Source organism: Ascaphus truei, chromosome 5 (genome assembly GCF_040206685.1).
Source record: "Ascaphus truei isolate aAscTru1 chromosome 5, aAscTru1.hap1, whole genome shotgun sequence".
NCBI lineage: Eukaryota > Metazoa > Chordata > Amphibia > Anura > Ascaphidae > Ascaphus > Ascaphus truei.
The window spans coordinates 284,830,797-284,845,643 of NC_134487.1; the positions used below are offsets into that span (position 1 = coordinate 284,830,797).

At 45.7% G+C, this 14,847-nt stretch overlaps 1 protein-coding gene across 11 annotated transcripts in view; it reads left to right on the forward strand.

Moving 5' to 3' along the window:
- Positions 1-14,847, forward strand: part of CACNA1C (calcium voltage-gated channel subunit alpha1 C) — a 470,141-nt gene that overhangs the window by 390,270 nt on the left and 65,024 nt on the right. The gene's annotated exons all lie outside the window — the stretch shown is intronic.

Sequence of the window (14,847 nt, forward strand, 5' to 3'; positions counted from 1 at the left end):
GTACATGAGAATATGTTTAATACATTTCCTTGACCCCGAGCTGCACAAAACAAATAAACGTGGATTGCACAATACACGCTGCTCTTTCTACGTCACCACGGGGTGAATGCTGCAGAGGCGCGCAGTGACACGGTCACGTTACAACGCACTGCTTCTATTGGCCAAACATATTCTGCTTTGCAAGACAAAGGCTATGTTAGTTTGATACAAATGTAACAAGTTTTTGTTCCTGTGAAGTCTGAGTTGCCGTAACAAGAGCAGCATAAAAAGGATTTAACACAGACATTTCTTCCCCCCCCCCCCCCTGGTTTTTGGACGCACCCCTGGAGAGCCTGGCGATTAGTCACTAAGAGCACAACCCGCTGTATTGCCCCCAAATAGACGGTATTAAAGTCAATGACGAATATCGCTGAACCGGGCGCCATGCAGCGGATCGCACTTTGACAACCCCAGGGCATTGGGTTTTTTTTCCAAACACTATGAAGGGTTAACGTTCTTGGGAACGGGGAGGTCCACCTGCCCGCGGTTTCAGACCTGGATTGTATTAAACGCATACAGTGACTGATATAATGAATGTTACAGATAGTACGGAACACGTGTACTTTCTTTTCCTGCTTCCATGGCAGACGTTCCTAAAACCGTAGAGTTTGCCTTCATTTGTGCCATTACGTTGTTGCACAATTTCATGAAAGCTGCAGCATCTGTGACCCTCTAGATCTGTGTTTTTTAACCGAGGTTGCTACAGTAGGTACCATTGGGTTCTGAGGGTTGCAATTTTCAGGTCATTTGAAAATTGTACCAAATACCAACGAATTTTCAATACATCTGATCTCAAACATGCTATTAGAGAGGGTTGGGGTCCTTATAATGCATTTGATCACAGACGCGCTATTAGAGAGGGTTGGGGTTCCTTACAATGCATCCGATCTCAGACGCGCTATTAGAGAGGGTTGGGGTTCTGCAGAATGTCACAATATAATTATAGGGTTCCCTAACCTAAAAAAAGGTTGAAAAACACTTCTTCAGATTAAGGGGTTGTGCTCTGAGGGCAGGGAGATAATTTGTGGGAGATGTGAGATGATGCTTCTCCCCTGAAGGGGTGGTGGATGCATGGAACAGGCTTTCAGAAACAGGGTGATGAAATAGTTCAAAAACAGTTGAGGTTACATGGGTGCCAATTAGGGGGTGTGGGGACTGGAAGGGGCAATCATGCTCCTAACCATGTTTACACCCTATTGATAATCACAGTACAGGATTATCCGACACCTTTCACCCTCTACCCTAAAAATAAATCTGGATCATTGTTGATTTCCTTACCTTTTAAAAGTTTACCCCTGCAAATCCCTACAGACCCCACCTAAATGTTTCTGGACATTTACAAGTAGGATAAAATCCCTCTGCTAATCTGTGCTGCCTGGAATACAACAATATGGCACGTGGAGTCGGGTGAAGCTTTAATTCCAATCTGATGATGTCACTGCCCTCACTTGGGAGGGAGAAGCCAATGAACAGCGAGGAGGAGAGAAACAGAAGGGATTCTGGGAGAGGAAGTAGCGGCCACAGAGTCTCCCTGATCTAGAAGCCAATCCTTAAAACTGCAATTGTTTATAAATCGGTCGGTTTGGAGTCTTTGGGAAATCATTTCAGATGCTGCTTGTAATTGGCTGAGCTTTCATATGATGTGTTTAGCTGATTTTTGGGTGGTATCGCACCTTTTGAAGTGCTGTTCCATGTAGAAGGTAAATATATATTTATATACATTGCATTTAATTCTCTTTTTATCCGGATCAGGCTACATTGATTTCAAAACTATTTTGTGGGGGTTGGGGGTTGATGGCTATCGGTGGGATTTTCCTAAACGTCGCTTCATAACGGCGGATGTACGTAGTTTGTAGTGTTTCTGCAGCGCCTACCTGAGCTGTTACTAAGAATCTAAATAGAATGAATCAGACAAAGTGCTATTAAGATGAGCAGATTGTTACATTCTAATGTATCCTGCAGCATCAGTGGTCCAGTGACCTTGCGACCCTGATAAACAGTCCAAAATCTGAAATGGTTCCTAATCCAGTGGGATCCAAAGCTTTCTAAGAAATAGGGATAATTAGGTAAACAAGGAAGTTTTTCATTTGTTGATTTTTAATTTAATATTTGCATTTCTTAGTGGTTTGTGCTTCCCCCCCCCCCCCCTTTTTGTTTGGCATTTTAACTGGGAACCATGTCACATACATTTCAGATGTGCAGTTGCTTTTTTGCAAAACATGATGATTTTACAAGATTTACTTAGTCTCTCCTGTTCCCTTTACAATAACAGTAATAACCCCGTTCATGCAACAATTTTCCATTTGTTGCTTATTTGCCATATTTGGTGACGATTAGATCGATTTAAAAAACAAAATGACAACAAGGAACAACAAAAGAAAAACCACACATCAATCCAATACCAATAGAATCCTAATAACTATGTACAAAGTATCAGTTTGTCTTCAGGAATACTGCAGATAAATATGCAGATATACAGCTAGCTGCAAAGATGGCTAGAGAGACAGGTACTAAGCATTATGTCGCTAGTGATGGGCAGATATTGGTAGCTATAGATCAGGGGTGGGCAACGCCAGCCCTCAAGATCTACCAACAGGTCAGGTTTTCACGATATCCCTGCTTCAGCACAGGTGGCTCAATCTGTGGCTCAGTCATTATGAGATGAGCCATCTGTACTGAAGCAGGGATATCCTGAAAACATGACCTGTTGGTGGCCCTTGACAACTGGAGTTGGCCGCCCCTGCTATAGATTGTAAGCTATTTAAGACAGGAGTTTGTTGTACCTATAAATTCCACTGGTTACAATTATACTTCAGAGACATATGTGCAGTCAGCTGTTGCATGTAAACATGGCAGCACATGTCTGCCTCTCTTCTATGGGACAAATGGTATTATTATGGCATAATTACAGGTGGATAACTGATTCACGGGGACCTCAAATAACTTGGCCAATGGATCACAGAGTAAGTGATGAATGGAGGAATTGAACCCACAACATTCCTCTCTATCAGCGTGAGCAGGGAGCAAAGCTAAACCAAAAAGTGGCAGCCAATCAATGGCCTATGGGGAAAGTGACTTAGGTTTTAAGTCTGGAGCCAAATTAATAAATCTTTTGAGTTCTTAGAGACTCAGTCAGTGCTCTGATGCCGTTTATAAATCAGTCTTTTCAGTTTGTGACAATTACTTTATTTAATACTCAAGGTGGTTTATTGGTGCATTCAAATCAATATAAAGTAACTACATAAAAACGATATGGAAGTGTAAAAACCTCCCATGACAGGGCCCCCCAAAAGAGGGCGCCCCCCAAAAGATGGCGCCCCAATGATCGATGAAGAAAAAGCCAAGGAAAGAAACTAAGTACAATAACAGTCTGCTCTCAAAATGCGATATGCAAAAAAGGTGATTTATTTCAATAGTGTCCAAACAATAGTACAGTATAATAATAATAAAACATAATACAAGAAAATACAGAAAAGGGCCGACACGCCTGACAAATCCTCAACGTTTCGGGACACCACCCTTTGTCAAGAGGAAATGTAAACAGGCCTCAATCTGCTGTCTTTATAAAGCCATCATAGCCGCCTGGCATCTTCCCACACTGCCCCCGTGGGGCGGCCGCTCACGGGACACATGTATGTGCCGGCGTCACCAGTGACATCACCGAATTGTCACGTTGTCATAGCAACGCAGCAACCCTCACAAGGAAGAACCCCAAAACCAATATTGTTCCCACACTACTATGAATATATGATAAAATTGAAAAGGGCATTAGAAACACCCCAACCTCAATGAATGTCCCGGAATTATATGCATACAAACAATATCAAGTGGTTATTCAAAAGATCATACTCAACAATGTATCATTTATTTTTTTAATAAACTTTAACAACCACTACATGTTCATCTAATACAAATCTTCTTTGTACAGTGTAGAAAAACACTCCATAGTTGTGCTACATCTGCATTTATTATTCACGGATAGAAGATAACATTCCAGGACTGTTGGAGCACCCATTATCCTCATATGTGGAAGTGTAGAAAAACAGACAGACAAACATTACAAGTGATGCATTAAAAACAACATGTTTAGCCATTCATCATGTGTATTAAATACCACACCTTATATTCAAATGTAAACCATAAATTCTAAGAACCATCAGATTAACCCTGTTAAATCACATCAGACCTTATCCAAAAAACAACCCGTCAAACAGCATACCTCTCATAAGTACCCATTGCATCCCCGATGACAAAAAGCATGTCAAATCCTTTTCCTCGTTCGTCCCATGAGGAGTCAGTGTATTCAACTCCTAAATCCAGTGCAGTTCCCGCTGTGTAAGGAGAGACGCCCTACCCGCACCTCTTCTTGGGGTACGTAATGTATACAATGTATTGCTGGAGTCGGAGTTGACTCACTGTTTGGCCACTAGAGGAAAATGGTTTAGCTACTGGAGATTTTAAATCCTTCTTCCTCTACTCGTATGTTCAACTAACCTTCTACTCGATGTCCTGGGGGTTTCACCTACATAAAGAAATCTGCATGGGCATTTAATGATGTATATCACAAAGGCTGTCTGGCAGTTGAAATATTTCTCAAGAGCAAATGGTTTCCTCGCCCTGGGGCGAGAGGATACATCTCCATGTATCACCTTGTTACACTGTACACATCTTCCACACAGGAACATCCCTTTCATTTTGGGCAACCGGGAAGTTACGTGCTCATCGGCGGTTCTTTAACGTTTTCTGCTCTTCCGGGATCTGACATTGAAGGAGCAATTCATGCATTTTATTATTATTTTTTAACATAGGATTGAAACATCTCTCCGTAGCCGAACCCCCATAAATGTCAGATCCAGGGGACCCCCTACTTCCCGCGTTACAGACCTCCAAAGGGGGCGGCGGTATCTCGGCTTAGTGTAAAGCTCCCGCGTCCCGCGGGCCAATAGGAAACCAAACCTGATGACATGACAACTTCCTGTTGGCCCGCAGGTTCGCGGAAGCTTTGAAACTCCGCCATTACATGAACCCTGCTAGCCGAGCGGAGCGGCCACCGGCACCCCCTACGGAGGTAAGTATCTCCGGAAGTAAGGGGTCCCCGGAGCTGAAATTAATGGGGTTCAGCTACGACGACCCCCTGCTTCAATCTTATATTAAAAAAAAGGGGCGTGTAGATGTGTTACTGTCCGCTGGTTTCTCCTACAAATCAGTTCTCAATCTGCAATATGTTTTATTGTTATATTGTTATTCTTGTACCATTTTTTGGACAATATTGTGCCGACTGTTATTGTACTAAAATCACTTTATTTAAAGCAAACTGCTCGTTTGTTTTATGAATAATATGATGTCTGTGTATTGGTGACAAAGAAACAGGTGTAGGGCAAGCTGTTTGCCTGCTCATTTTAGTACAGTACAGGGCGTCCTCGCTATCCAACGTTTCACTTTACAACGAATGGCGTATCCAACGCTTTACAATGCAACCCTATGGGCCGTTATCCGACGCCGGAATGCGTTATCCAACGCTCACCGCCACTGATTAACATGGGACTCACTTTACAACGGTTTCACTATCCAACGCTACTTCCAGAACGGATTCCGTTGGATAACCGAGGACTGTCTCTAAGGTAGAACAAGGACAGGCTGACTGTGTATTTTGTTACATCTATAGCTGTATAGGTTGTTACAATGTTCACTACAGATTCCTCACTTACTTGACAATGCTAGTTTGAGCCACACAGAGCAACAGTCCTGTCTCTGCAGTTATTGCCACAATGCATTCTGGTCCTTGTAGTCCTGATTTTCTCACAGTCATCAAATCATCAGACTAAACACCAGCTTAATTTGGCAGCTTTGGATATCCACGTCTTTGCCTCTAACCCCGTCACTGTAGGATGGGAACAAGCGAACAAATGTTGGGTTTAAAAACATGGCATTAGATACTTGCATAATTCCCCTGGGAAATCCGGGCTGAGCAGCATGTGACATGCAACAGATAAACCATCACAGCCATAATCCTTCAGGGTAGTTCACTGATCTCAATTGGAACCTTAGTGCCAATGCTAGTGGTTATACTGCTTTGTAATGCATTGCTACGCCCTCTGGCACTGGAGGCACTATACACTCCCTGTAATGCATTGCTACGCCCTCTGGCACTGAAGGGGTTAAATCACATCCTGGTTGGCAATGTGTTACTGTCCCCTTTTGCATTTTAACCACTTTGCTGCCAGGGGACCCTGTGCGATGCACTTCTCTGCATGAAGCGGTTTATATTGCAGTGGTCACTGTGTAATTGTGCTGCGGCCTGGGTGTTGCCAGCAGTGCGTGTGTACATTTGTTGCTCATTTACTGATATCTGTGCTCGTTCCTTGCCCTGATCCAGTGGCCGGCAGTGGGAAGGGTTCAGTGACTAGCGATCAGCTGTGAGTGCTCCTGCCTCCTGCCCTGGGGGAGAGAGAGGGTAACATGGGGAGAGGGGCTGGACAAGACAAACCTATGTGACCTCAAAGGCCCTGAAAGTAAAAGGCAGAGGGGTCAAGTATGGTACCAGACCAGCAGTGCTGAGTGAGACCCGCACCTATTGAGTGAAGCACACCTCTATTTAGTGTGGCTCACTAATAAGTGATACAGCTCACAGAGCGACACTCTCACATAAGGCTGTGGTCCCCAGGGAGTTAAGGTGATGAGCAGGATTTTTCTGGCATGCATCATAATTTGTTGCTCGCAGTCTCTACTGCCTCCCACTGGCCAGGTCAGGTCTTCGTTAATGCTTCTGTCCTGCCCCCTGGTGGGGGGAGGGAGGGGGTGTAAGACAGCCGGGCGTTCTGGAAATGTTGAAGGGTTTCTTACAGGTTTATCTTGTTTGCAGCGACGTCCACCTGTTCCCGACATTTCCGTTCCTGCCCCCATCCTTCGCCCCCCACTAACAAATTCTGCTCCTCTTTCCAGGCTTTGTCACGTGACTGATTACAGAGCCGCCTTCTCTTTTCTTTCCTGTATTTTACCATTTTACATCATATCAATCAATACATTGATGCAGAGATGGACATCATAACGTCATACTGACCCCGTGACACATACCTCACCCGCTCCTAATACACATACATCAGGAACACGTACCTCTCACCCCCTCCTAATACACAGGCATCAGGGACACATACCTCTCACCTCCTCCTAATACACAGACATCAGGGACACATACCTCTCCCCCCCTCCTAATACACAGGCATCAGGGACACATCCCTCTCACCCCCTCCTAATACACAGGCATCAGGGACGCGTACCTCTCACCCCCTCCTAATACACAGGCATCAGGGACACATACCTCTCACCTCCTCCTAATACACAGACATCAGGGACACATACCTCTCACCTCCTCCTAATACACATACATCAGGGACGCGTACCTCTCACCCCCTCCTAATACACAGGCATCAGGGACACATACCTCTCCCCCCCTCCTAATACACAGGCATCAGGGACACATCCCTCTCACCCCCTCCTAATACACATACATCAGGGACGCGTACCTCTCACCCCCTCCTAATACACAGGCATCAGGGACACATACCTCTCACCCCCTCCTAATACACAGACATCAGGGACACATACCTCACCCCCTCCTAATACACAGACATCATGGACACATACCTCTCACCCCCTCCTAATACACAGACGTCAGGGACACATACCTCTCACCTCCTCCTAATACACAGACCTCAGGGAAACATACCTATCACCCCGTCCTAATATACGACACATACCTCTCACCCCTTCCTAATATACAGACATCAGGGACACATACCTCTCACCCCTTCCTAATACACAGACATCAGGGACACATACCTCTCACCCCCTCCTAATACACAGACATTAGGGACACATACATCTCACCCACTCCTAATACACACACCTCAGGGACACATACCTCTCACCTCCTCCTAATACACAGACATCAGGGACACATACCTCTCATCTTCACCTAATACACAGACATCAGGGACACATACCTCTCACCTTCACCTAATACACAGACATCAAAAGCGCATACCTCTCATCTCCTCCTAATACACAGACATCGGAGGCGCATACCTCTTATCTCTTCCTAATACACAGACATCACACCCTTCTCCTATATGGGGAACTTATCAGCAGTGAAAGGGTTAACACGCACAGTGGCCGTTGGATAACTTCTTAGGATGTCCGTGTGAGGCTGGGGTGCTCTACAGAGATGGAGGGGTTCAGCCCTGACTCCTACATGACATGTATACAGAGAGGATGTGTATCCTCATGTCTGACTCTCCATGCCAGCTTTGCCTGGGAACCAAATCTCACACGCTACCCAGGACCTGACCCTCAGGATAAGAATAACTCCCCAGCCCAGTGTATTTCTGCAGGAAGCTGAGCAGCTGCAGTGTCACTGTGTGCAATCTCAAGAACTCCACTCAATCACACACACACACACACACACACACGGTATACAGAGCCAGCGGTGTACATGGAACCTTCCATTATAAACTACACAACATTAAAGAAAATGCTTATAACTGGAGTTTGTGTATCAAGAAAACTCCATAAACCATGTAGCACACAAATGTACCTCTTATTTAGGGCCTTATTCAATATCTGCGGAAGCAGCGGTTTATTTTTAGCCAACAATGGTCATTGATGTCTTTAGGCATTTCTGGCTGAAAACATCCCAAAGGACTGCCTTGTCAGACATGGAGTTACCTCCTTAGTCATATAGATTCAAATGTAATACATTTGTTCTTTTGAAGTAAATTTCTTAGGTAGACATGTCCCACATGTATGTCCCATTGATTCGGTCCCACCCAATGTCTAGGGACAGAATCACACATACAGAGGGACCTTTTGGAACGACTGTGTGCCCAATGTGACACACAGTTAGTGGTGACAGCTCGCACTCTTTGAATTTATGGCAGTATGTTCTATGAACTTACACAGTTAAAACGGGTACAATGGTCACCTACAAAAAAAATACGGTTTGGCAGAAAAGTCACACATTGGGTCATTTGTATCAAGATGAAGCATTTTGCTCTATATCTGCTTCCGGAACAAATGTATCTAACTTGTTATTTTGGTTTCTTTTATTTGACTTGAGGGCTGAGAGGTTTAATGCCACCTGAAGCTGGCAGATTTAACTAACACCAAGAGAAAATAAACTCCTCAGCCACTGTGAGGGAGAGCTCATGACCAGTGGGGCGGCTAGCCTGCCGGTCATGTTAGGGTTAATAAGGGATGGGCTAAAGGGTATTTAGGGGGAGGGGGGCTGCTTACTTGCAGATAACCATGGTGGAGGAGGAACAGCAGGAGATTGATCGAGTGCCGCAGAAACTCAGAGAGCAAGCGTGCAGGCATGGTGCAGGCTGGCTGAAGGCCCAGGTGGAGGAGGGCAGAGCTTTGGCGGTCATGGGGATGGAGGACTCCAGACAGCACCATGAGGCAGGAAACCCAGAAGTAAGCTCCGGTGCATATCGCAGCAAGGAAAGCGCTTCTGCAGAGGCTCGATCTGAGGCAGGAGGGACAGTTGGCAGGTCTGAGGTTGCAGTGGAAGTGCTGCAGGTCATTTTGGAGGAGGGTCTGAATTGCATGGAGAGTGAATATCTGTGTCAGCAGGGAAGGAGACTAGGAAGAGGTTGTTTCTAGAGGAAGAAGGTCTAGGTCCCCTTTAAGGTATACCCCAGGTACAGAGAGGCGGGCCCGTCATGGAAGAAGAGGAGTTTGGGTGGCCCCCAGTAGGAAACTGCCAGGGAGAAAGCAAATTAGGGATGTTGTCACATCAGGTGGAAGAGGCAAGCCAAGAGGACAAGGGCCGAGGTGGGAACAGAAGGCTACCCCAGGACCAGTGGGTGAGAAGGATTTTTCTTCTATGGATTGGCTGGAAAGGGGTGAAGGCCCCTAAGGAAGAATGGATTTTCGGTTGGAGAATCATCAGGGAAGTGAGTGTTTGACTATCCCGTAGCCGCTCAGTTGAGGGAGAAAATTGATCCTGACCAGAGCATCCCGCTGGAAGGTGTTGTAGAGATGCAAGGGGATTTGAAGCAGCTAATCTAGGGGCTAAGGAACAGCGGAGATCGCAGACAGGTGTGAGATCTTGTGATCGGCAGGATTTTTTGGGGAGACGAAGCTTCGAGAGTTAAAAGATTGGGACTGAGGAGCAAGCAAAGTAGGTCCTATGACAATTAAGAAGTTTGTTGGATAGTTTAGGGTCAGGTTAAGGGCAGGATGTTAATAGTGAGTGGGTGGGGGGGGGTAAATGAAATATTTTTTGTAGTGGACAATTATGGGGAAAATAAACCAGATTGAGTGGGGATTGGTAAGGTGTGTGGGGGGCCATGTAGGCCTTGTCCAGTCAAAAGGTGGGGGTGGGATGAGTATGGAAGGAGGGGGAAATAGGGATATGCCTGGTTTTGGGAGTATGTATGATGACAGCAGCGGATTTGGCACTTAGCTGTTGCAGCCACCTCCTTACCTGCCGCCCCCCCCCCTCTCCTTCAGAACCACAGCATCAAATAACACAGCGGACATGATGATCGCATTGCCATGGCAACGAGACGCCATGTGACGTCACATTGGTGACATCGATGCTGCGGTTCAGAAGTAGGAGGGCGGCAGGTAAGGAGGCGGCCGCAACAGCTAAGTGACTTCCCATCAGGCCGAGAGAGCAGCAAAAGTATATGGGGGCAGAGATTTTTGCCGGCCCAAAATTTCCCCCCCTGGTCCCGGACCTAATGGGAAATATGCGTCTACATGTGTGGCGAGTCCTTTAGGGATACATTTCTCAACAACATTAAAAGAAAATATATGGAAGGGGGAGTATGTGGAGTTAGTCATGTTAAAGCTGGATTATAAAGGAAGAGGGGAAGATGTAGGGAAAGAAGAATGATAAGGGTGAGGGGGCTGGAGGAAGGATGTTTCCAAAGTAATTTGGTGATTGGTTAGAAGCAGTTGTTATCCTGGATAGTATAATAGGTGAGAGGTACAGTGACGGAGCGGCCTGTAGGCGAGGTCAGACCAGTTTCCACACATGCAATTTTGAGGGTAAACCAAACGTTGAGTGATTTTATTCTCCACAAAAACAACTAAAACTTTAGGGCTACTGCCCCTTTAAGGTAAAACATAAATCATAAAACAAACACATATTCCCTTTAAGGAAACGAAAAAAACCATTTCACCGGCCCTTTCTAACTGAGCCGCCAGCTTAGCTGGTTACCAACCCCAAAACATATCAACACAATAGTACCAAGACCAGGCAACAATATAGAAAGTCTTATCTGTGCGTTCTGGTCCGGCGTTTTTGATTTCTTCAGGCACTCAAGATGCAGGCGGTGAAGTCCTGCTGCTCCCAGTAAGTCTATTTGCCCTATCTGTGCAGGCTTCTTTGCTGTATAGGGCTTTGGGTTCCCCACTGTTGCCAGGCAAAATCCTCTGGTCATCAAGCCTGGATTCCTGCAGGCGGGAGATCCTCTCACAGAACCTCCAGCAGGGACACTGACAGGTTCTCATTTCCTGCCTTTTTATACCTGTTCAATCAGGAGTTTCCATCTCACCTTCAGGAAACCTGACACCTAGTTCAGTCTTTTGCCCTGTAAAGGGAGTTTAACCCGTTGACTCCCTTACAGGTACCCCCAATGTTGTTCTGCATTATTCAAATACATTGATACAATTTGGTCAGCTTATAGAGAAATGGGAGATATAATATTCTAGACATAGGATGTGGGTCTCCGGCAGAAATTGGTGGTACATACCGGCAGAAATTGGTGATACATAAACATATGACTTTGGTTTCTGGATGTCTATGTTAATGACACATGGGTCCATGCCCTTTCAAGTGGCAGCCGGTTCCAAGCAGCACTCAGGGCAACTGTCTGGAGTCCAAAGGGGGGTGGGCAGGCATATGAGGTGTGATATGATTGGGGGTAAGGGTGTAGGTTCATGCACAAATGTGGGGTGTGCGTTGGAGGGCATATGGCCGCAAAGTGTTTCAGGAGAAGTAGGGGAATGTGAGGGAGAGATTATGGGAGGGAGGATTGTCCAGAAAGTAGAAAATGCCAGTGGATTTAGGCGAGATAGAAGAATAATTAGGCTGTTATCTTAAGGCCAGGTCCCCGGTGGTGACGGCGGCATGCGCGCCGCACACCAGTCACCGTTGGGCCCCGCTGTCTCCTTCTGTTTAGACTCACGAGGCGCTGTGGCAAGTCAGCCAGCAGGGGATACAACAAGATTGTGTTCCTGTGCGGCAACGCAGTCACATGCTGTGCTGTGAGCCAATCAAGAGCAGCCTCCAGCAGGACCTTAGCTTAAGGTTGGGGCAGCTGAATTTTTGAGGAAAGGGTTTAAGGAAGGGTTTTTTGAACCCCTCTCTGGTAAAGCAAGGCATGGTATGCCAAAGGAATTTGTCGTCGATGTATGAGCACATAGAGGTGGCTGCATTGAAGTTGGGAAAGGAGGTTGCATTAGGGCAGATGGCGGGTCCTTTCCGATGCACTCATTGAATAATTTAAGGGTGTCACCACTAGTGGTGGTTCCGGAGAAGGAAGAGGGGGCGGACAGTTTATTTCACCATTTGTCTTTTCCAGAGGGGCATTCGATGAATGATGATATTGAGAAGGAATTGTATACGGTCACCTATGCATCATTTGACAAGGCTATAGATTGGGTTCGGCGCTGTGATAGGAGGGCACAATTGGCAAAGGCGGACATCGAATAAGCATATAGATTGTCGGCCATTAACACTGCATGTTTTCATTTACTGGGGCATGAGTTGGAGACGAATTATTATGTGGATTTATGCTTACCAATCGGGTGTGCAGGGTCTTGTAATTATTTTGAAACTTTTAGTTATTTTTTTGGAGTGGGTGTTGCAGGAGAAGACAAGGGTTGAGTAGCATGTTGCACTATTTGGATGATTTTTTTTGTTTATTGGGCCAGCAAGATCAGGGGTTTATGAGAGGTTATTGTTTGAATTTCAAGAGGTGGCTACGAGCCTTGGGATTCCATTGGCTCATGACAAAATAGAGGGACCGGCGAAGGTGTCACGTTTCTTGGGAATAGAAATTGACACAGAGAGGATACAGTGTAGGTTGCCAGGGGGAAGTTGAGATAGATACGTCATGCAGTAGAGAGCATGTGGTCTTGGAAGAAGGTGACATTGAGGGAATTTCAGTCAGTTTTATGGACACAGTGGGGGTCAGGAGGCCTGAGCATTTCCTACCGCTAACTAGAAAGTTAAGAGGATTTGAAGGTATGGGGGCAGTTTTTTGAGGAATATAACAGGCGTACTCTATGAATGGAGAATGCCAGCGAGAGGTCTGATTTTTAGCTGTTCGCGGATGCAGCTGCTTCAGTTGCATTTGGTGCCTATTTTCAGTGTAGGTGGTGTATGGAGGCATGGCCAAAGTAATGGGGGGCAAGCTGAGTTACTACGGAATCTGGCACTTGGAATTTTTCCTTTTGGTGGTAGAGCTGTGGGGTGATCAGCTGGCCACCAGCAAGGTGCTCTTCAGGTCATACAACATGGTGGGGGTTTGGCTGGTCAACAATTTATCAGCAGATTCGGAGCTGGTGATCAATTTGTTGAGCTTTTTTGTGTTGCAGTGTTTGAGGAGAAACATATATTTTAGGGCACAACATGTCCCTGGGATTCATAATACGGTAGTTGTCGCTTTATCTCGTTTTAAGTTCACAGAGTTCAGGAAACTGGCTGTGGAGGCAGTGCCGGTGGGCCAATTCTATCCCGGGTATTTGGGGAAGCTGACATTTCAAGAGTGACAGATTTGGTGAAGAACTGTTTAGCACCGAGTATGTGGACAGCATATTTACAGGTCTGGGATTAGTGGGGCAGTTTTTGTGCAAACATGGAGGCAAGAAGGATCCAAAGGTTCTGAGAGCGACCCACTGCTGTCCTTCGTGCAGCGAAAACAGGACGAGGGATGGTCAGGGGCAACCATGGGGAGAAAATTGGCGGGAATCAAGTTCATAAAACGAAATTAAATGGAAGATATCAGGGGGAGTTTTTTTTTATAAGAAGGGTTCAACGATGGTTGATACTAGGCAACCAATTTCATCTGAGTTAGGGGGCATGATATGGGTAATAAGGGTGGTGTGTGTTTTCGGAGTTTGAGGCAGTGCTTTTTAGAGTCATATATACGTGAGTTGGTGAGTCGGGCTTAGGGTGTGGAAGGTGGCTTCCAGTTTGAGGATATGATAGGAACAAGTTCAGTGAGACTATTGTTGAGAAGATTAAAAAACTTACCAGAGGGGAAAAGGGGTTTGAATGATTTTGAGAGGCCTAGGGGTTAGGTTAATATGTCCGGTAGCGGCATTATGTAGTTATTTAAGGGTTAGGCCAAGAAACCTAGAGTCTTTGTGGGTGCATGAGGATGGAACTCTTTTATCACAGTATCAATTCAAGAGGGTTTTTTGCTTTGTCTGGTTAAGGAAGGTCAGGACCCTGCAGGTTTTGGTACACGTTCCTTTAGAAATTGGGGCAACAACGAAGGCAGCTACGATTGGGCCTAGTGAGGCAAGAATTAAAAAGATTGGGAGGTGGCCTTTGGACAGGTTTAGACTTATGTTAGGTTAGATAGTAGGTAAAAGGTGTATGTCATTTGACGTTTTTGTAAATCTATGGTCGGATGGAAAAGGAGAAAAAAAACCTTTACATTTTGTTTGTTTATTTCATACAGGACGGGAGAAGACAGTGGTTTGGTTCTGTTTATTGGGGAGAGGAGAGCAATGGTTCGGTATACGGGGGAGTTGTTGGGTTTAGATAGGGACAGGGTTAGACTTTTT